General features: G+C 42.4%; 1 long non-coding RNA gene across 1 annotated transcript in view; it reads right to left on the bottom strand.

Annotated features, from left to right (window-relative positions):
- Positions 1 to 11,447, bottom strand: part of LOC310683078 — a 38,379-nt gene extending 26,932 nt beyond the window's left edge. The window contains exon 1 of the long non-coding RNA XR_014514272.1: positions 10,829 to 11,447. This is a non-coding gene — a long non-coding RNA (uncharacterized lncRNA). The remainder of the gene's footprint in view (positions 1 to 10,828) is intronic.
- Positions 11,448 to 21,932: the final 10,485 nt, after the last annotated feature.

The raw sequence follows: 21,932 nt of genomic DNA, 5'->3' as shown, positions 1-21,932 counted from the left end.
TAAAAGTTATTATTAGCTCACTATAATTTTACCATAAATATATTATTATAAATAAAATTATTATGAAGTTGTAGGCTGATCAGGAAAGACTCTGAAAATTTATATTGATTTGAAAACATTCAATTATGATACGGATAAGTGGCTCTCTAGACTACTCTGAAGCCAGTGAGAGTGAGGCTACTTTAAATGTTTAGTATAATATAATCCAAATAGCTACAAACTACATTTAATGAAATTCTCCAGAATGGAAACAGCCTATTGACTCCTAAAGCTATTTCATAATAGGCTCTCACTATCCATACAACACTGCACCATAACGATGATTAAAAATCCATCTGGGATTCAGCAACTATAAGCAGCTGTCCTCTGAGGCCAAGTCATCTTACCCAAGTAGAAAAATATATAACTCCTTCTAAAGAATAAGACCACTGTCAACCTACTGAGCAGAGGAAGTGCAGTTTCTAAGGAGTAAACTTCATAGAGCTCAGTGGTACTTGCTGCTGAGAAAACCTGCTTGGATTGTACTGTGCATTTCAGAGTCAGAGGTGCGGAGCCACTGAAGGATTAAGTTATTTCCCCAAAAGAAATATGGGAATCTGTATTATTCAGGTGTACAATAAATCCAAATGTTAGCTGATATCTTCCTTTCTGTAGCATATCTCCAGCCATGGGCCAGGTCTACAAACTTGCAGTGCACCAAACCAGACCTTATCCATCAATCATCTGTTGTGGCCTATCAGATACTTGACAAAACCACCATTTTTTAAGCCACAGCAAACTAAGCCGCTTTTTGAGCCTCCTGCAGCCCCAGCACATCCAAGCTTCCCTTTGATTTGTGGTTCATAAGCAAGCAGACCTGTTCCACAGAAGAGTTTTAAGTTTCTTATGTTGTATTTTTTTTTAAAAAAAATTACTTACTCTGTCTATCAGCTGTGCAGTAACAATAACAAGAATCTCACAACCACACCCCATACCAGAGAGGCCATTTGCACACAGTTTTGCACTGATAAATTTTCTAACCAAAGCTTTTTCCTGGGTTATTAGCTTTTAATGTGCCATGAACTTTGACATGGTGAAGGAGAGGACGGAATTGTTCAGGCATCCACCTTCACTCTGAAATTATGGTGGTTCCAGGCCTGGCAGATCAGGGTTTTGTTTTTGTTTTCTGAATCTGTTGGCTGAATTGACCACTCTCACAGGAAAAAATGTAAAGATCCATGCATGAATGTGATTGCCATGGCAGGGCCAGCTTTTTCATTAGGCAGAGTAAAAAAACAGTTTTGGATTTCCTGAAAGGATAGCAAATGGTCTCTTCCTTTATTTATTACTGTTAGATTTTTACTGCTAGGGAAATGGAGAGGCAGTTGTGTGATTTTCTGCACCAGACACAGCTATTTATGTACCTTGAGTTGTGGGGGTTGAACTGATGGGGCAATTCCACCTCAGGGAGAAAAATGTCTTAGACCAGACTTGTAGAATGCGCCAGTTGGCTTTAAGTACCTGAGTACCACTAATACAGTAGTAATCAATAAATCCATGTACATATTTAAAAGATGGAATTCCTGAAAAGTGTCCCAGAGACACATCATGTGGAAATTTTCTTCCAAGGCAACTCTCCATATGCATTGACTGGGTCATACCTGGGGCTGCCATACATCTAGATTTTCCTGGACTTTACCGGTTTTCAAAGGCAGAATTGACTTCTAGGGGGGATTTCCAAAAGTCTGGATCTTAGGCAAGTCAATTGAAAAATTGTGTTTTTTGGTGTGTGTTTTTTGGGGGGACTCAATAAGTTTGGGGGTGTCCTTGTTTTTACTTTTTGAAATATGTGAAGCCCCTTTAACTAAATATCTTTTCTTGAGCACAAATATACCAGTTTGTTGATCCATACTGCACTTCAAGATTGCCATATTCAATTTCTGTTGAAATACTGCCTTTTCCTTTGGTATTTGACAAGCTTTTTTCATTCAGCCTTTGTCCCAGAGGCTTAGGTATTAAAACAGAATGGGCAATGCAATGTATGCATGTATGTCAACAGCAAGGAAGACTTACAGAGCTTTATAAATCAAGTGGACTGCTAGCAAAGTCTTGATTTAAAAAAAGGGAGAACCATGATTGTAGTTCTATGGAGTTATTGTCATGTATCTCAGCTCAACATTATTTGCAGTTTGACTGTACAATGAACAAAGCTTGCTAGTGTGCAAGGAAGGTCACGTATACACTGAGACACAGTATTACTAAATGAGATAAGGTGTTTCTGCAAAACATTCACATTCATTTTTTCAATTAGCTGTATTTTGCAAACTGGAACTGTGAAGCGGAGACCTATGAAATTTAATTGAAAGGACTCAATGCTATAGTGTATATGTAGCCTTTAGCTTACTTTTCTGCAGATGGTAACATAGGGGAAAATGGATGGCAGAAAGAGAGGAAATGGGGGAAAGGGAGAGGGAGAGAGAGGATGGGATGGGATAAAAAGTAAAAAGTGGTGTTGCCAACATCCTTTGGCTCTGCCTCCACCCATTTTGGGGTATAACCTCCTGATGCTGTGAATCAAACCTTAGATTTTCATAAAGCCGGCCCCAAACCATGTCATGTTCATGGGTTGTTGTTGTTGTTGTTGTTAGTAAATCAATACTGTTATTATGATCTAAGCCAAAGGATCATGAACAGTACCAAAGAAAGCATCCCTAACTTGTCAAGTGAGTGATTTTGACAGTGTAGTGCCCCCTTTTGGGGGGGGAACCCAAACAAACACCAGCCTTTCTTGAGGAATGTCGACTTATCAATTTACCAACTCATGTTCTCAATTGACACAATCCATTCTTGGTAATCTAATTGGCCATGTGTCACTCCCATCCCATTGGCTGTATCTCCCATGGGACTGATTCAGGAAGCATTGTCCTCACTTACAACTGCTTCCATGTGCCTTCAATGACATCACCATACACACACACACACATTTAATTGGCTACTTAATTGTCTTACCATCTATTATCCCTGCTTGACTGCAGTCAACTATGAGCTAATCCAGAAAGGGAAAAGAAAAAACCAAAAGGAAAACTTGTTGCGTAATAGCAGCTAGGACAAGTCAAACAGAATCAAAATAAAGAAGGTCTTTGTTTCATAACACCAAAACTGTGTTGTTGTTTTTAACTTGCAATTTGAAACTGGAAAACATAATTGCAGTTCAGCTTTTTGAGTTTCATCATTTCGTTTCATTTCATTTCATTTAATGTGCCTTCCCAGATTAAGCATGTTATTCTAAATCCTTAAAGTCACTATAAAGGACCATTACTCCACCACTGCTAATTAGCAGGATTCTAGGCAACTTTTTCTTTACCGTTTAAACCAAACCTTACCTGGCCTTTCATACTAATTCCTTATCAGCATTCTGTACATCCCAGGGCTGAGCTCATATTGATTTGATCTACTTACAGGAACCATGCCAATCAAATGTCCCAAAAGAATATGGTCAGTGTGTGTGTGTGTGTGTGTGTGTGTGTGTGGTGAAGAAAACCTAGTAAAATGAGAAAACTAATACAGGGCAAGAGAAATAGCCTCAGCATTTTAATCTCTCTGGTACAGTGGAATAATATCAGAGTGGTATAATACCTTAGCATTAAATGATAGATCTTTGTTAGGAAAACACCTACACCCTGAAAGAGTGCTTGCAATAAAATGTGCTGAAATTCTGCCTCTTTTCAGTGGCGGATCTTGGGGTCTCAAATTTCAGCAGTTTCCCGTGTGATGCCAAAATTCAGTGCCCCCACATCTCATGCCACATTCTAAATAATAATTGTGGTTTCCCCCTGCAGCGCTCCTAAGGCTCCATGCCCAGTGCCACCAAACCGGTTGCATCCCCCTGCATCTGCTCCCTTAGACTTGCCAGCTGGCCCTGGAGATCCTGCCTGTACCTTGGAAGAATTTGACATATTTGTTATGGCTGTCTCACCAGTTCCTTCCCAAACCTTCTTTCCTACCTTCTGTGAACCCTCCTTTGCCAAGATAATCTCCTGGGTGAAACACTGCATTGTTGTAGTCATAGAATGGGAGACATAGTGGCTTTGGCTACTTCTGACAATTAAGACGTGAATCTCCCGGTTAACATCTTGTACTCCTTAATCCACCTTCCCAAATCAGAAGTCATTGAGAGATGTGTGAGAAACCTCTGCTTCAAAACTGGACATCCCCCTCGCACTCTGCCCTTTCATGCACCTATGGCCAAGGCTCAGCCCTGAGTGATTGGCTTATCTTGACAGGTAGGAACCCTAGGCTCAAATCAGGGGCCCTATAGATTCACCCACTGAGGTTTGGGGGGAGGGCAGCTTATTCAGACCTATTTCTGCTTCTATGACAAAACTATAGAACCTGAAATGTCATCAGGAGGCAATTGCAGAGGCCAGGAACTCACCAGGTTTCATTCACAACGGTCTTATATGTTGCTATACCTTGAGGAATATGGGGGCTGCAATTTCCTTGACCCTTGGATGCTTCTGATATACTGCACATGCTTAGCAATATCCAAAACAATTGAGAAACCTAAGGACTTACATAAGGACATCAGAACAGCCCTGCTGGGTGAGGCCAATGACCCATCTAGACCAGACAAAGCTGAAAATAGGCATTCATGGCTACAGAGGTCACCTGAGCTTCAAGTGACAAGGTTGGCACAAAGAGTACCTCCAAACAATGTACCTGCTCCTTCAGAATGAGTGCAACCCTATCCTTATCTTCTCAGTACAAGAGCACCCACCCACAAGGAATCTGGCTTCCCAGGGTTCAGACACAGCATATTGTTCCTCATCAGATATGTTGTTCACGCACAGCAGCCACATCTTAGGCCTTCATTAAACTTCACCTTGCACTCATCCTGGCCAGATAGGACCCTGATGCCCCACCTCTGATAAGGAATGCAAACATTGGAGGCACATGCTTCAGCCATGCTTCCAGGCCCCATCACATTCCCAAATACATCACTGTGAATTCAATAGAACTGATTCAGAATGGATTCAGTTTTAACCTGAATTAATTTAGGGCATCCAATGTAAGATGCTCTCCAAGGTAACTGGAGTAAGTACCCCCATTCTAAATCAGAGAGTAGGCATCAGCCTACTGTTAGCTGCAATCTATTGACAAAACGCCAGAAATCTTTATACAAAAATGTTCTCCCTTTGTAGAAGCTTTTATTCTTTTGCATGAAAGTCGGGTGTTCCAGGAACTTGGACTCATATGTATGCCCTTCACGTTGTGTTTTTAAATAAAGTTCTTCAGAGTGACACGGTTGTACAGTCTGGAGTTTTGCCAGATGAAGCTTCATTGATCTTTTAGTCAACCTCTGTTTATTCAGCACCTGATATTCTGGACAGTTGTGAAGGAGAATAGAAAGAGCCATAAGCAGGGAAGTGGATTTATTTGTAGAACTGTCCTAACAGAGAAGTCTCAAGGGACACCAGAGTAAGAGATGAGTTTCCGACAGCAGGAGCAAAAATGGCTAAACCGTTTCCAGACATCTCCCCTGTGGACTCGAATGAATTTCTCAGTTTTCAAAAGGAGTAGCTGATAGGCGTGTACACTGGTCACAACAATCCGATCTGTATCTCTAACTTTGGAAAGTGCCCAAGTCCTAAGGCTCAGATAGGGATGTCTGGAGAACTGCATTTGGCCCCTGAGTGTGACATTCCCAACCCCTGCAAAAGGGGGATTGTACATAGGGCCAGCCTGCTCTTACTCAATACTATTGCACTGCCACATTCTGACTCATAGACTGTAGCATTGTAGAATTTGAAGGTACCCCCCAAAGGCACCTCATCTAATCCCCTGCAATGCAGGAATCACAGCTAAAGAATACCTGTCAGATAGCCATCCTACCTCTGCTTAAAAACCTCCCATCAAGGATAGTCCACCACCTTCCAAAGTAGTCCATTCCACTGCTGAACAGTTCAGCAGACTCTATAGCAGAATTCCCAGGGCAACCAGAATCATCACCCCCATTCCATTGGAGCAAAAGATTGCTGGAGTGGATCAGGGCCCTTTACCTGAAGAGGCACCTTTTAATAAAAGCAGAGCTTACAATTGAGACAGACCTGATATTCCTATATAAGGCTGCCTATTGCTCAAGAGTTCTTTTCAACAGAGGACAGCCCAGGGCTTCAAATGTCCCTGGTATAGCATATCTCTGGAGAAGTGTGGAAAGTTAAAAAGGCAGCCCTTGGGATCATAGTAGGAAATCAAGATGGCTGCTGCCTAGTCATTCAGTGCCAAGTGTTATAAAAAATAAAAAAGGGTGGCGGGCACTGTTGGGGTGTGATGCATCATTTTAATTATATTGCAGAAGCAGGTTTTTAAAAACAACAGCCATGTTTCTTAATTTGAATAACATATCTGCTTGAAGATGCACAAAGCCCCCCCCCCACCTAGAATTTTCTTGTGAACAGGTCAGACGCAAGGGTCTTGTGTTTTCAGCTGGATCCTATTCCCTTGAAAGGAAGTTGGTTAAACAGGGATGGCAAGAATGTATGGTGTTTAAGCAACATCCCTTTGCACGCCATCTCCATTCCTAGCAGGAAGTGGCTGCCAAGCTGCCCTCAAGCATAGCGCTGGAGCTGTGGTCTGTCAAACACAGCAGGCTCAGCATATTATGTCTCTAGTGGGCTGTGGTCCGAAGCAGATGATTAATCTGTCAGGTCTTACTGGAATGCTTAGGAAACCTGGCTGGCAAAGGCAGGAAGAAAGGTCAAAGCGTAAATTACACTTGCAGTGGGTTTAAAGCAGCCCCGTATATTAACCAAGCTATTCCCAAGTGAACACCTCCCTGCTTCCCTTGCACTTAACACTTTCCCTCTAATTTGATCACAAAAACGTCTCTAATGGAGATGCAGCTTATTATTATGACTCAGCCTTTCTTTACTGTGCTTTTTTTTTTGGCCTAGAGGGTAGATAAATAGATGGGTAGATGATGGATAGAATCCAGCCAGTGTTAAGCATGTTTAAGTTCTACTGATTTCATTTAGAAATTTAAGTGGGTGGTGAAATTTTACCCCAAAGTATGAATGAGATCACTGAAACATCCGGTCCAATATTGTCTATCCTGACTGGCAGAAAATCTCCTGGATTTGTGACACTGGTCTTTCCCAGGAGTGCTGCCCGATCCTTTGAGCTACAGCTTGAACTTGGAACCTTCTGCTTGTGAATTATGTGTTTTGCATGTGAGCCACAACCAAGGGATGAAGGAAGAATCTCAAGAGTTACAATTCTGAAGTGGAGCACTTCAACCAGTTTGTCCAGACTAGGGCTGGAGGAGAAATTTGATACAGGTCTCATTTAAACCCAAATCTCTCAAATGCACACTTTCCAAAATAATACGCAAAACAAAATTGGCACTTATCCAAATTTTACAAAGAATTTCGCAAACCAAACACTGTTTACAAAAATGCATATGTTAGGGGAAAGATTCGTGGTGCGACCTTGGCACTGAGCTTCATTCTGAATGCTGCTCACCACAAATGTATAATTCCCAGAATGCTTTGCCATGTCATCTCATTACTATTTTCCAGAAAGATTTCAGGACTTTAAAAAGTTTGCTGTACTTGCTGTTCTTGACACACACAAAAGACGCAGTACCCACCAAGTGCTGCGTTTTCTAGTGAAATTTCACTGCAGGTTCTCAGACCTACTGTGTTTAAAACAGTCAAACAGAAATTACCATAATTTCAAGGCAAGGGGAGGGAGATAAAAACACTGCTGACATTTTTTAAAATATATATATATTTATGAAAGAACACGAAATGGTAAGAACAGTTTTGACTCAGCCTCATATTAATACGCAACCTTACAAGACGGCGCTTCCTAGCACTTACTTTACAGGTTCTAATTACATTTCCATCTAAACTTCTCCTGAAAAGAATATCTCCTGTGTATCTGTGGGATTTGCAATGCTAATGAAGTCAACACCTGGCACAGTGCACAGCTGACACGACTCCCATCTTCTCTCCCCACCACACATATTTTTGTCGTCTTCTTTCGGCAGATTTCAAATCTGTTGATGTTTCATCTTAGTGTAATACAGGAGTGGGGAACTTCAGGGCTGAAGGCCAAATGTAGCACCCCTGGCTTCTCTTACACGGCCTTTGGGATTCTCGCAAGGCCATGCACCTGCCCAAGTAACATCCCTCACCCGTCCTGCTTTCCTTGTGGCTTTTTGCACAGCTGTAATGTGTCATTGAACTTTGATAATGCCTCTTTCTCACCTGGAAGGGGGACAGAGGGGGGGTATTTTTGAGATGATTTGACGCATGTTAGAGCACATAACCATGCCTACTGAATTGTCATGATAGCAGCAAGGGGGGCATCCTTGAGTAACCACCCAGCAGAGCTCTTCAAAGTGATCAATAAGCTGTTGGTACCTATATTGGTTGAATAGGGTCTGGGACAACTCAGAGAACCTCTCTGAATTGCTTACTGGGCACTTTCGAGACAAAACTGTTCGTCTCCATTGTGAACTAGTTCAACCAGCTCTGAGTGAGCTTTGTCCTTTATGGGATCAGATTCCATTTTTGCAGCCTAGTGGCATGGGCAAGGTGCTTGCAGGTATATGCTCAACAGCATGCTCTGTTGACCCTTGCCCTTCATGCCCGATAACGGCTAGCTGGGGATATGACTGTGTGTGTTCAAAGTGTGGTGAAGGGTGTGGTGCCTGCCCCCTTGATATTGCAGCCACTTTTGGGGGGGCACCCTAGACCCAACAGAATTTAACAGGTACTGCCCAGTTGAATTTATTCCACTTTGGGGCAAGATGCTTGACAAGATCGTGATGGGGTGCCTGCAGGATTTAGCACTAAAGAGTGGGTTTTCTGGGGGAAGGCAAAACTGCTCAGATCAGACCTGTGCCTAGAAAGCACAAGACAAGCAGAAAATTGCTCAGACAAGTGGAAATGTGAACGAACCCTCACATCTAGAGACAGTTTCACAAGGTCTGGTCAATGGTCAAAGATGATGGGAGTTATATTCCAACAACAGCTGGAGGGCCACAGATTTCCCAACCCTACTTTATAGTCCTTCTTGATCAAAGCTATCCAATGGCCAATCTCTGGGTGCGCAGAGCAGCTCTAAAATCTTATTGCCCCAGACCCATGTGTTTCCAGTTTAAGCCCCATTTGGAGGACAATTTCAATTCAGTTCACATTTCATAGAATCATAGGGTTGGAAGGGACCCTGAGGGTCATCTAGTCCAACCCCCTGCAATGCAAGGATCTCAGAACGCCGGTCCCCATCCAATTTGAAACCATAGTGGACCCTGCTTAGCTTTGCAACTGTGCTAGCAGTTTTATTGTCGCAGCATTTAATTCCCACTTTCCAAAGCAATATACACAGCCACCTTTCAACATTTTTACTTCTCTGAATTTTGAAATGCAGTTTGTCTGACAAGGGATATGCACAAAGATGCACATGCAAAGGCAAAGTGTGAATACAAATGCATGAATTAGCAAAAATAACATGTAAAAATGCATTGTATTAGGGAACTTGCTTTGCAAAAATGCTAGAAAAATTGAATGCATTTTTATGAAGTTTTTTTTTTGTAAAGGAAGGAAAGGAAAAAAGAACTTGCAAACCGATGTAGAAATGTGGGGAACTGAAGACTGAAAAAAATGAGAGAAACAAAAACTGATATAGTCACCTCCTCACAGTGTCATATCATGATCATACCAATTTCAGGCTTCCCCCTGCCTTCTAACACATTTAAGAATCGAGGCCAAAGTCTTCCAGGTACAGCCATTTATGTTACAGGAGGGTATGGCTCTTCTGAAATTAGCCACAGGTCCATTGCCTGAAATATACTTTTTGAAACTAGATGATTCAAGCCAAATAACATCAGAAAGCGAAGTCAAGATCTATTTTAGACCTGAAGTATTCGAAGAGAGTGAGTCATAAATGTTGGGGAAATGCATGAGATAATAATTGTAAATTGTTTAGATATATCATGGTTGGTGGGCAGAAACATCAAAACAAGACGTATTGTCACAAACGTGTTATTAAGAATGTGGGGGAGCACCTAGAATTTTCTTTAAAAGCCATTAGAAAATCTCCAACAATGCTGAAGCTGGGGTTTTTGAAATACCACCATCCATCTTTCCTAATTATTTGCTCTCTTTGCATGTCACTTTCCCCATCTGTTAGTATTTCACTTCTAAGCAGATAAAAATATTCTCTACATGTTATGTATGCAAAACTGAGAATATGATTTAGATCTCCCAGAAAACTGTTAAGGATTTCCCCTACCTCCATCTTTTTTAGGAGGGGGGCACTTCTTCTTTCTCAAACACCTTTTTGGATTCCAAGAGCAGAACAATGAATTTTATAATCTCAAAGGCTCTCATTGGGGTGTATGGGGAGCTAGGGGAGGGGTAGTCCCCCCTCTGGTGGGGGACATGTCAGACCCCTTCTGGGGAAGTAGTAGTAGTAATAATAATAATAATAATAATATTGTATTTATACCCTGCCCATCTAGCTGGGCTTCCGCAGCCACTCTGGGTGGCTTCCAACAAAATATTAAAATACAGTAATGCATCAGACATTAAACCTAAACAGGGCTGCCTTCAGATGTCTTCATCTAGTTCATCCAACTTTGTTCCCACCCTGCATTCAGCTCTCACCTGTGGCTTCTAGAGGATGCCAGCATGCGACAGCGACCACACCCCAGGAATGGTTCTGACTACACCAGGTGAGGGTAGCAGATTGTGGCATTTGTCCATTATTTTGAAAATGTCTGTACAGGGGGAAAGAAAGAGTAAATAGGCAGACCAATAGAAAAGCCAGAGGCAGAGCCTACCTGTTTATAAAAGGGCTTAGCCCAAGGGTTAGTTGTTTGGTTGGTTGGTTAGGAAAAGGCAGTTGGGAAAGCAGTTGGCAGACAGATTGAAATAGAGAGAGAGTTAGTGCAGTTGGTTCTTGTGTGAGGGGAGGTAGAAGTTAGAGACAGAATAAAATAAGACTAAGAGGGTAAAGGGTAACAGCGTTTCGAATGCATTTAAAGTTTATTTGTGTTTGCAATAAACTACAATATTCATTGTTAACTTAAGAACCTGACTGAGACTAAGTGATTTACTGTGGAGGACCTGGTTGGTAGCAGTGGATTAGTGGTGTACGAGTCAATAGTCCATGAGACAGCCGGGGGCTCCGTATGAATGCCACACAGATGAATCTCAATCCCTCAGTGAAGACAGGCTCCAGTGGGTTGAGCAGACAGACCAACAGTGGGTCCAATGGTCAAGAAGGCAGCTTCTGCATGTGCTGTAGGAAGAAGTGATGGGTAGATGGGCATCATGAACCTGGGAAGAAAAAAGATCCTGCCTTGCAAGACATCTTGGGGAGAAGAAAAAGCCAAGGAGTAAACCCTACACAAATGCAGAGCTGAGTCCCCAAGACAGTGGAATAGTGTTGTGGTGCTCATCTTGCTTTTCAGGCCAAGGGAGCCAGCATTTGTCCACAAACAGCTTTCCGGGTCATGTGGCTAGCATGACTAAACTGCTTCTAGTGCAATGGAGCCAGAGCGCATGGAAACGCCGTTTACCTTCCTGCCGCAGCGGTATCTATTTATATACTTGCACTAGTGTGCTTTCCAACTGCTAGGTTGTCACAAGCTGGGACAGAGCAACGGGAGCTCACCCCGTTGTGGCAATTTGAATTGCCAACCTTCTGATCGGCAAGCTCAAGGGGCTCAGTTGTTTAGACCACAGCGCCACCCTGCGTGCCTCCTTCTGGCAACTCCTGCAGCCAAGCTGGTGCCAAATGTATTGCTCTGCTTTCATTTGCAGCACAAATCAGCCAGCCCGAGGGAGGGGTCTTGTCATCTGGGCAGCCTAAAACCTCCATACACACTGCCCAGCCTTGTGCCCAAGGGAGGTCACTGCAAACACAACGGTTTGACTTCACCTCCAGAAATGCACTCCATTGTCTCTTAAGCCAGACAGATGCCAACAACAAAGCTCTCACCTTGATTGTTTCATGAAAAACATTGTTTTATCTTTTTGACCATGTTATGTTATTCCTTTGTGTCAAAGATAAAGGAAAGCTAGGGATTTAGTATATGAATAATTTTCTTTCTTTCTTTTTAAACTTCCTTTCCTTTACCCACAGGTTTCAGTGAGAGTCCTGCCGCTTTTATTTTTCCCCCACATTTGATTAAGAAATAAATATGATGTGCTGCCTTTTGTAGTTGAGTGAAGAGCTTTTGAAATGTGGAACCTTGCTGATGCTTAAGGAAATGAAAGTTGTGTAAGGATCGTAAGAGAGGTTTGATTTCAAAACGTAATGAGAGAAGAAAAGCACCTTGCAGGTTGAACTGACAGATGAATTAGCTCTTTAGGAGTCTCATTTTGAAGGTTTGATCAAAGTGATTTGGACCACAAAGTTATGCAGTGTGCTGGCTGTCGAGGCAAGTGCAGTGATCCATGCAAGCAGAGGCTTCCCCGCTCTCTTCAGTGTTGCGAAATGAGTTGGGAATATTTTCTGGTTGCTAGAGGGATGTTTTCAAATTTCTTCTCCAAAATTTCCCCCCCAGATTTTGAGGCTCCAAATTACCTAGTCTTGTTTTCAAATTGGAATGGATGCATTATTTGTTAATTATGTTTCTTACACACATTTGGGACGCGGGTGGCGCTGTGGGTTAACCACAGAGCCTAGGACTTGCCTATCAGAAGGTCAGAGGTTCGAATCACCGTGATGGGGTGAGCTCCCATTGCTCGGTCCCTGCTCCTGCCAACCTAGCAGTTCGGAAGCACACCAGTTCAAGTAGATAGATAGATAGATAGATAGATAGATAGATAGATAGATAGATAGATACTGTTGCGGCAGGAAGGTAAATGGTGTTTCTGTGTGCTTTGGTTTCCATCAGTGTTCTGTTGCGCCAGAAGCAGTTTAGTCATGCTGGCCACATGACCCAGAAAGCTGTCTGTGGACAAATGGCGGTTCTCTTGGCCTGGAACGAGATGGATGCCGCAACCCCATTACTGGACTTAACTGTCCAGGGGTCCTTTACCTTTACCTAATTCAAAACTAGAAATGGTTTTAAAGAAAATGACTTTACGCGAGGGAAATGATAATTTTTCTTTAAAAATAGGAGCCAAGCAACACCCCCAAAATGCTGTTAATTAGGCACAGCAGCAGCAACAAGAGCAACCAGCCACAACGGCCAGCTTAAAACACTGCCACAGCAGCAACCATCACCAACAACAACACATCTTCATGTCAGATCTATTTTGGCCCTTATTTGGAATGAATTTGCATATCATGTTTAACCTTGGACTTGACACAATTCAACTTTGGACATATGAAATTCAGGAAAAGAGACAGCGAAGTTGGACTATCTGATCGAACTGGAGCCAAACCTAAGTCTTAAGCCTGTTGGGATTTGTCTGGTTCTTTACTGGGAGGAAAATGTGAATAAAGGTTATATTGTAGTAGAAGGGAAAAATCTTGAGCTGTTTTTACTTAAAATGTGTACATTTAGCAAGACAAGGCAGACATATAAACAGTGTGTTCCTGCATCCTAAATGTCTAGACAGTGCAGAAAATGTTAATAATTGGAGAAATGTTTTAATGGGCCTTTTCCCTCCTAAGGAGAACATAACATGTCAGGGTTGAAAGTGCCAGCATTGCAACTATCATATTACTTGAACTTGATGCAAGTGATTTCCTATCCAAGTTTTGAATATAAGTCCTGAAGTTATAAGGGAATAAGCTTCCAAAAATCTCTCAAGTTATGGTTAGCAAGACCTCTGAGTTAAACAACTGAGAGGTGTGGAATCCATGCATCCTTTTAGTTTTGCACTGTTTTTCTACACGACATACATTTTAAAATACAGTGGTACCTCGGGTTACAAACTCAATTCGTTCCAGAGGTCTGTTCTTAACCCGAAACTGTTTTTAACCTGAGGTGCCCTTTCACTAATGGGGCCTCCTGCCGCCACCACACCGCCGGCGCGCGATTTCCATTCTCATCCTGGTTCAAAGTTCACAACCCGGAGCAACTACTTCCAGGTTAGCGGAGTTTGTAACCCGAAGCGTTTGTAACACGAGGTACCACTGTAGTCACTTTTTTGCATTTCGTACCAAGCTGCCTTTACAACAGGGGTGGGAAAACTTTGCATTCCAAGGTTGCATTCCTTCGCTGGGAGCTTTATGGGAGCCATATGGCCAAAAAGTAGGTAGAGCAATGGAGGTGACTTACCTTTTCCCAGTTGGATACATTTATTATTTTAAAGTTGAACAAAAGTATACTTAGTTTTTCATTTATGGTATGAAATCTTTGTTCCTTTTAATTTGATCAGAGATTGAACATTAAACCCATTACTGCAATGCAGCAAGATTACCAAGCTGCTGCTTGATAGCCCAGAGAACCTAAACTCATTACAGTTTTCCTTAGCTTACATATTGTTAGGGACTTTCATAATACATACCAGGATACCTTATCCTTGGGGTCCTTTCCAACTCAACTATTCTGTGATTCTGTGAACATGAAGAGATGTGCTCATAAAATCCAGTCTTTGCCTCAGCAATCAAGCTATCTGGAACTTTCCACTTTCTTTGTCTAGTTGGTTGGTTTCAGGTACATATTCCAAAAAACAAAATATATCCCAGAGGGAGGGTTGCATGAAGCATTTCCTTATTTCACCCTTCTGAAGTACATTCCAAGAGAACTTACCTCAGAGGATAAATTCCCCTGTTCTTTCTCTTCCAGCCCAACAACCCCTACGTCTCTTGGGGGTGGATGAAAAGCAACCCTTCCAGCTCTCCCCCAAATCTCAAATGGCACTTTGGCTCCCAAGTCCCAAGACTTCATACTACCTTTCAATTCCCTGATGTTCCCTTCAAGCTATGTGATCCCTCTTCTACCTTTAAGTTACCTCTCCATATCTCCTTTTATATGACAGCCTTAGGAATGTAGAAGTGAATATTCTATTGGCTGCATTGCTCTTTCTGAGCCATATATTTGCTTTGTTTACTTTCGGCACAACTGAGGTGCACCTTGTGTTGACCCTACATGTCACTCAGTTCTTTTTTGAAGCATTTGCCAAAGGGACTAAGTTGAAGCCATTGGTTGACTGCTCTCCTGTTGCTCCAACCACATCAGGTCAGGGCCACCCTACCGTTAGGCAAAGTGAAGCAACCACCTCAGATAGCAGATGCTGGGGAAGAGTGAAAACAGACTCCTAGCTGTTCTCCCTAAGTACCAGGGCCATTCGCCTCTGTTGGAGATCATAGTCATGCATGCAAAGAACTACTGAAATAACAACTAAATATGGGGAACATATGGGTCAAACTGAATATATTATGATGCTCACTTATGAAATGAGTCGAGTTGCAGCCATCCTGTCCCTTGGCATCATGGATAATGGCCACTGATGGTAGGTCCTCTATTAATGACTGCTGAAGTCAACTGAAAAGACTCCTGTGATTTAATTTGACATTTTGAGCAGCCCATTAATGTTCAGAAAGGTCAAGATCAACCTGGTGTCTCTCCGTCCCTTGGTTGTACTTGTCTTCCATTGTATGAAACCATCCTGTCCCCCATGAATTGTCTGCACATAGGACATTTTTATCTGGACAATGGGTTGCAATGAATCTCTGCTTGCTCAGGGATTCATTTTCCTCACATTTCCATCAGCTATGATACTGCTGTCACAAGGCTGAGTTGTAATAAATTCTTAAAAATAGACCCCCATCTTTCCATCAGCAGTCTCCAGGGTAGCTTACATACACAATTTCAAGAATACAAGAACAAAATACAAAATAAATCAAGCTAGAACCAAGCATAAAAGCAGCATCATGTGTTATAAGCACAATATCACAAAGTGTCACATAATTAAATCCATGCCAAAGGTGCTGGATAATGTGGCTGGTTTCGCCTGGTATCTGAAGGAGGGGTGAGCAATCTGCAGCCCCATAGCCCCCATGGATCTGTGACCCCTGACTTCATTTTAGGGAGGTGGAAGACCTGACTGTGTGAAACAGGGGCAGTGGGGACTGCAGACAGGGGAGGGTTCCAAAGGCAGTGGTGGCACGTATGCTACTGCCATCCAGGGTGGACACATGGCACACAGGGCATGCAGGGGGCTAGGCACAGAGGCAGCCCCCTGCAGCTGCACCAGCCCCCCCCCCTTCCCCCAATGCCAAGCCACTGTCCGAAGGCTAGATGAAAGGCCTGGAAGATTACATTTGGCCTTCATTTCTGAGGTTCCCCAACCCCGATCTACTGACATCTAGGCAGGGTAGATCCAGAAATTGGTCTCTTAGTCATATGAAGCCCAGTTGTAAGCTTTTGTTCAGGTGAAATGAAGAAGAAGAAGAAGAAGAAGAAGAAGAAGAAGAAGAAGAAGAAGAAGACGACGAAGAAGGTGGTCTGGAAACCTCAGTACATTTCAAAGGTACACATATTTTAGCCCACTTCTGACCCTCATGTTTGGGGTTTATGGCCAGACCATGAACAAATGAGTCATGTGTGCATTATGGACAACAAAATACATGATGTTCCAGCACTGGATGAAGAAGTCATTGGCCTTTTGTAAAACAAGCAATTAGCAATTTGCACTCCCTGTCCTTATCTGAACTGGCAGTATATTGACAAAAGTGCAAAGAAGAAAAATATGTGAACATTAGCTCAGCTTTTCTTGAGACTTTGACATTGCAGTCGACAGGGTAGTTTGTTTTTCTTTCCAATTTATATGGTCAAAACATCTCATCCATGTTGTTTACTTTTGTAAGTCAGTGGTAGAGCATCTGCTTGGCATACAGAAGTTCCCAAGTTCATTCCCTATCATTTCCAGGTAGAAATGGGAAAGATACCTTTGCCAAGATCCTGGAGAACCACTTCCAGTCATTGTAGACAATAGTGAAGTAGATGGACCAAGGGTTTGACTCAGAGTAAGGCCACTACTAATATGTATTTTTGTTTGAATGTCGCTTTATTTGATTCATTCAAAGCATCCTAATAAACAACCCCTTCAAGTCTGTTTAACACACACACATGTACACACATACTCTAGAAGTCAATTAGTGGAAGGTTCAAGTCAAACACTTTAAAAAATGAAAGGGGATTTTTTTTGGAGCATTCCACTTGAACACTGAAGCAGCTGACTCCTCCCTGCGTCTACCACCCTTCCAGTTCACATCCTTACCTCAAGAAAGGAGAGAGCAACTGGAGACCACACAAATGAAACAGGCAGCTCCATCTGCTCCAGGAGACACCATCTGCCGTACATCCCCTGACCACAATTGACAAAAGTGCTGCTGAGATCCTGGGGTCACTGATTGCAGATGGGAATCATGGGGTGTGCCAGCTATGCAATCTCCAGCTACAATCTTTGAGAATCCCAGAACACCTCACCTGGGCTGAATGGAGCTGTTATTTTGCAGCCAAGGATCAAGGAGCTAGCAAGCTCCACAATTCACAGCTATAAATACTTGAGAGCACTGTGTGGCATCTCTCACAGAGATCACATGGCACCATAATCTCCACTGCAATCTTTGTATACTACAAGCAGAGATCATGGGTCATTGCAACTGCTCCTAGGCTGCTCTGAACTGACACAAGCTACACACCAAAGTGTGGTGCAGTCAGCTGCAGCTGTTGGTGTTTGGGCTGTCACATAGTCTGAATTATTTGGGACTCCATGAAGCCTCTCCTAGACAGTTGAGGGTCATTTCACTGGGAAATCCTCAATTTCTGTCTGCAAATGTTTGTGGAGGTATGAGAACCAAATCAAATCAAACTCAAAGGGGATGTTCACCTTGAACTGGGACCTCTAATTTGTGTGTGGGTGTTCATGTCTGCCACCCAGGAATAAAGTGTAAAAATATCTGTGTGTATGTGTATTGGATTCAAACCTCTTCCTCCAACTGGAGCATTTCTTCCCCTACAGATGTCTGTAGGTATGGGGGGAATGTTCCATTTGAAGGAAGTAGCGCAAGACACCTTCCTAAACCACTTGGATGTTTGTTTTTACAATCAAGCAGTATATAAATTTTATAAAATAAATAAACATAGGGCTAATTTATCTGCAGAATGGAAAATGGTGCGTTTGGAAGGAATCTATCTGATTCAAACCATTCCCTTGAAACAAACTCTGAAGGGACTCCTTATAAAGGCTGATCAAAGGTTGCCTCTCAGTACCAATCAACTGATGCTGAAAGCACACCTTCAAAGGATTTTCCTTTAACCACGGATCAGCTGTGACCTCCTTTGATGGGTGTCAGTCACCTGATGGCATGACATTAGGTGCCTGGCAGGTGAATGGTCCCACTTACCTATCAAAATTGGCCTGCAAGGAGTGGGGGCTTGCTGGCTGGATCCAGTTCCCCACCACTAATTTAGCTTAACACATTTATGCTCTTATGGATGGGGAAAGACTTCATTTGGACCAATATTCACAATGGACTGACCCAAGCCAACCCTCCCAAACTTTATTGTGGATTAGAATGGAGCTCTCTGTCAAATTCTGCACTTCTCTGGATTTTACAATGCCATTTTGGTGCATAAAACATATGCTCAAAAGTATGTGCAAAGTGTAGAAAATGTACATTTTAAGGAGAAATGTGTTGTAAACCACTGAAAATGTGCAGGCAAAACAGAAATGGGACAGAATTAGGCCACAGAATTCTGCTCATGTAGAATTCTTTTCCTATCCCATCCTCTGATATCCTTTAACTGTGGGTGCCTAGAGTGGAATCCCATAATGTAGCCACTGAAGCTTTGCGACAATGACTAGAAACTCAGCCTCTGAGATTTTTGCCACACGCTTTCAAATATACCTTGAAAAACTTGAGAACTAGATACTCTGCTCATTACTAAACAAAAACAAAACAGACTAGAAGAGAAACCCCACAAGAAGAAAGAGCTGAAAGAACAACTCAGCAAATATTCCCTGCTGACGGAACTGTGACTTCTTCTTTTCTATTGCCCTGTGAACTACCACTGTCAACAATATTAGTTCCATTGACTTTAAAGTACCCCGAAAATATTCTGTCGTGCTTTATTACCTTGACGATAATTGTATGGTACCTCAGCAACAAACTGTGTCAGTACACACCTCATTTGAATTTCTCGGAGGGGCTTTCCGTGCCTGCCTTTCTGTTTGCATTCTCTCCAGACCTCTGCTAATTCATATTTTATGCCTGCTGCAAGATTCCATTATCAATTTAAGTTTAAAAAATGTCACACAAAATGGCAAAGAGGATCATAAAACTGAATCCATTCAGCTCACATTACAATTTGCCTTCTTTCCAAGAGCAGTCCTATGGAGATCATTCATCTCTGAGGTTTCACACACCATCAAGTCAGGAATGAGCTAAAAGGGTGTGTGTTGCTTTTTATGAGCATTTTCTGTAGGTGCAAGAAGTTCCCTTTCAGAAACTTTTCAGGGACTGTGACAAAAGTGGTCTCTCATTCAGAGTTAAAGCAATCAGGAATCTCCCTTGATGGGCCTCGAGAGGAATCCAGGAGATGTGATACTCACCCACAGTCTCTTTTGTTTGCCTTCAGTGATATAGTCACACACACAAAACATCCTTTCCTACATAACACTGTGATTATTATTTACACTACAAGTGGCTTCATGCTCCCTGACTGGATGAGGGTCATGCAGCAAAGGAGAAAGAAGTTACATCCAAGTGGAGGGAATGTATCAAAGCAGTAACATATCAAAGGAACAAAAGCTGTGAACGAGTATAAAAAAAGTAAAAGTTCTTCAATTGGGAAAAAAGTTTAGAGGAACATTATCTTGCATTCCCAAAATACCGATTTTGTCCCCAAACTGTTGAATATTTTATTGACTTGAAACATTGACATAATTTGTTTTGCAATTTTCATAGGACTGTTAGTTTTAGGTTATTTACATAACATTTATTGTTAACTAAAATTGCTATTAAGCATTCAATAGCTTTACTTTTAGCACTGGATGAAAATACCCATTTAGTACTGAACAAAGAATACTCATTTGTAGGTGCTGAACTGAAGTATATTTTGCTGGGAGATTTTTGGGGAGGGAGTTATTTAAAGGTTGTTGGGGTTTTTTTATGACACTGGGCATGCCACTGTGTTGGCAGTCATGGTCTTTTTTAAAAGAAAAGAAAAAACACATTACTTTTGAACACTGTTTTACTCTGTGGCCTCTTTTTTAATGGCTGCTAGTTGACACCCCCCTTTATTTTTACCCAGCATGCCACAGAGCTTAGCAAAATTATAGGGCAATCAGGGGTGTGGTGGCAGCTACAGGTGGGATGCCAACCCACCCCTTAAAAACACTGTATTCTAATTACACCTGGGGCATCGGGGTGGGGAGAATAGCCTTAAAGACTTTTGGCAAGACAAACATATTCAAGCACTACATGCAGCACTGGCCACCACTAACAAGGCCTCCCCCCTCCAAAAAAAAGCAGGATTTCCCCTCATCCTTACTTCATAGCACACAAGCCCACTTTTGTCCCCAAGAACTCCTCAAAACCTCTCCCCTGAAATCTCCCCCCCCCTTTTCCGAGCTCCAAGTTCTCATTTGAGAACTTTCTGATAGTTATACATGATGCTGCAACTTTTATAAATAAATGCAAGTTGTATAAAGCCAATACTGAAACAACTTGTCAAATGGATATTAATCACAGCTCTAAATAAAGTTATAAACAATGATGGAAGGATTTCTAAGTTTCAGATTTCAGAATTCATACAGGTGCCACTGTTGCAGTTTCTACCTCTTTCAAAAGTCACCCCTGCATTCCAGTCCAAGAAAGATGTCTGGGAGACTGCAAAGTGTCTTGTGTCTGCAAGTGAAACACCTAAATCAAGAGCTCAGCAACCTTGCTCATTTAAAAAAAGGAAGCGTGTTCAATGGCCAGAGTTGTAGTTCTGGTGCATCTGGAGGGCTAAAGGTTCCCTAAACCTGCTTTAAAACTAAGCCGCCACCCAAAAAAGGGAGGGGGAAAGAATTGAAGGAGAGCCCTGTTGGATCAAGCCAAAGGCTCACCTAGTCTTGCATCCTGTGCCTCACACTGGCCAACCATATGCCTATGGGAAACCTGCAAACAGGTCCTGGGCACCACAACACTCTCCCCATATGTGATTCCCAGCAACTGATATTCAGAGGCATTCTGCCTCGGACAGTGGAGGTAGAGCATAGCCATTAAGCACTGAAAGCCATATCCTCTATAAGGAATTTGCTTGACTTCTGGGTGTGTTTTATTCCCTCTACACAATCAGTGAAATAAGCTTAAACATACTCATCTACTTTCTGCAATGATGGTAGGCTTCTATGCAGTGAGTGAGTGTCCCGCAGTACTATGATTATTGCTGGTTATACTTGAGTTACTATTCCAATATATGCTTTCTTTTCCCTGCTGTCTGCTCCCCCCCCCCCCCCCGCCCCTTCTACAAACAAACAACAAAAATTCTTTTGCTGGCACCTTCTGCCTTTCCTATTTCGATAAATGAAACCCCTACTGTCTCTAATGCCAGTTTCCATTCAAGCCACTTTGCAGGTCCTGAGTGTGGCTGACATGACTTGATGGCCTCCCTCGCCTAGTTCCGTCCCCTGCATGCTACTTCTGTCTGCCTCTTTCACCCTCTTTTCCTTGCTGTGATCATGACACAACTGCATTCTCTCTCTCTCTCTCTCTCTCACACACACACACACAAATTGCTTTCAAAACCAATACTTTCGCTTCCTTTTGTGCTTAAAGTAATTATAACCTACTTCCCTCTCTCATTTACCAGCACAGCATTCCTCTTGTTTATTGGAGCCTGTATTGCTATGTTCACCACCGCAGCAGCAGTGCAATTTGACACTCCACCCAGACCTTTGGTTTCCCCTTGCAGCCTCAGTCCTGTTATTCATCGCAGGGATGATTGCTTTGGCTTCTTGCACAGGAGAGCAGTACAAAAAAAACAC

The sequence above is a fragment of the Podarcis tiliguerta genome (assembly GCF_965153285.1).
Source record: "Podarcis tiliguerta genome assembly, chromosome: 8".
NCBI lineage: Eukaryota > Metazoa > Chordata > Lepidosauria > Squamata > Lacertidae > Podarcis > Podarcis tiliguerta.
Note: the sequence above shows the minus strand (reverse complement) of the source record. Positions and strands in the feature narration are given on the sequence as shown.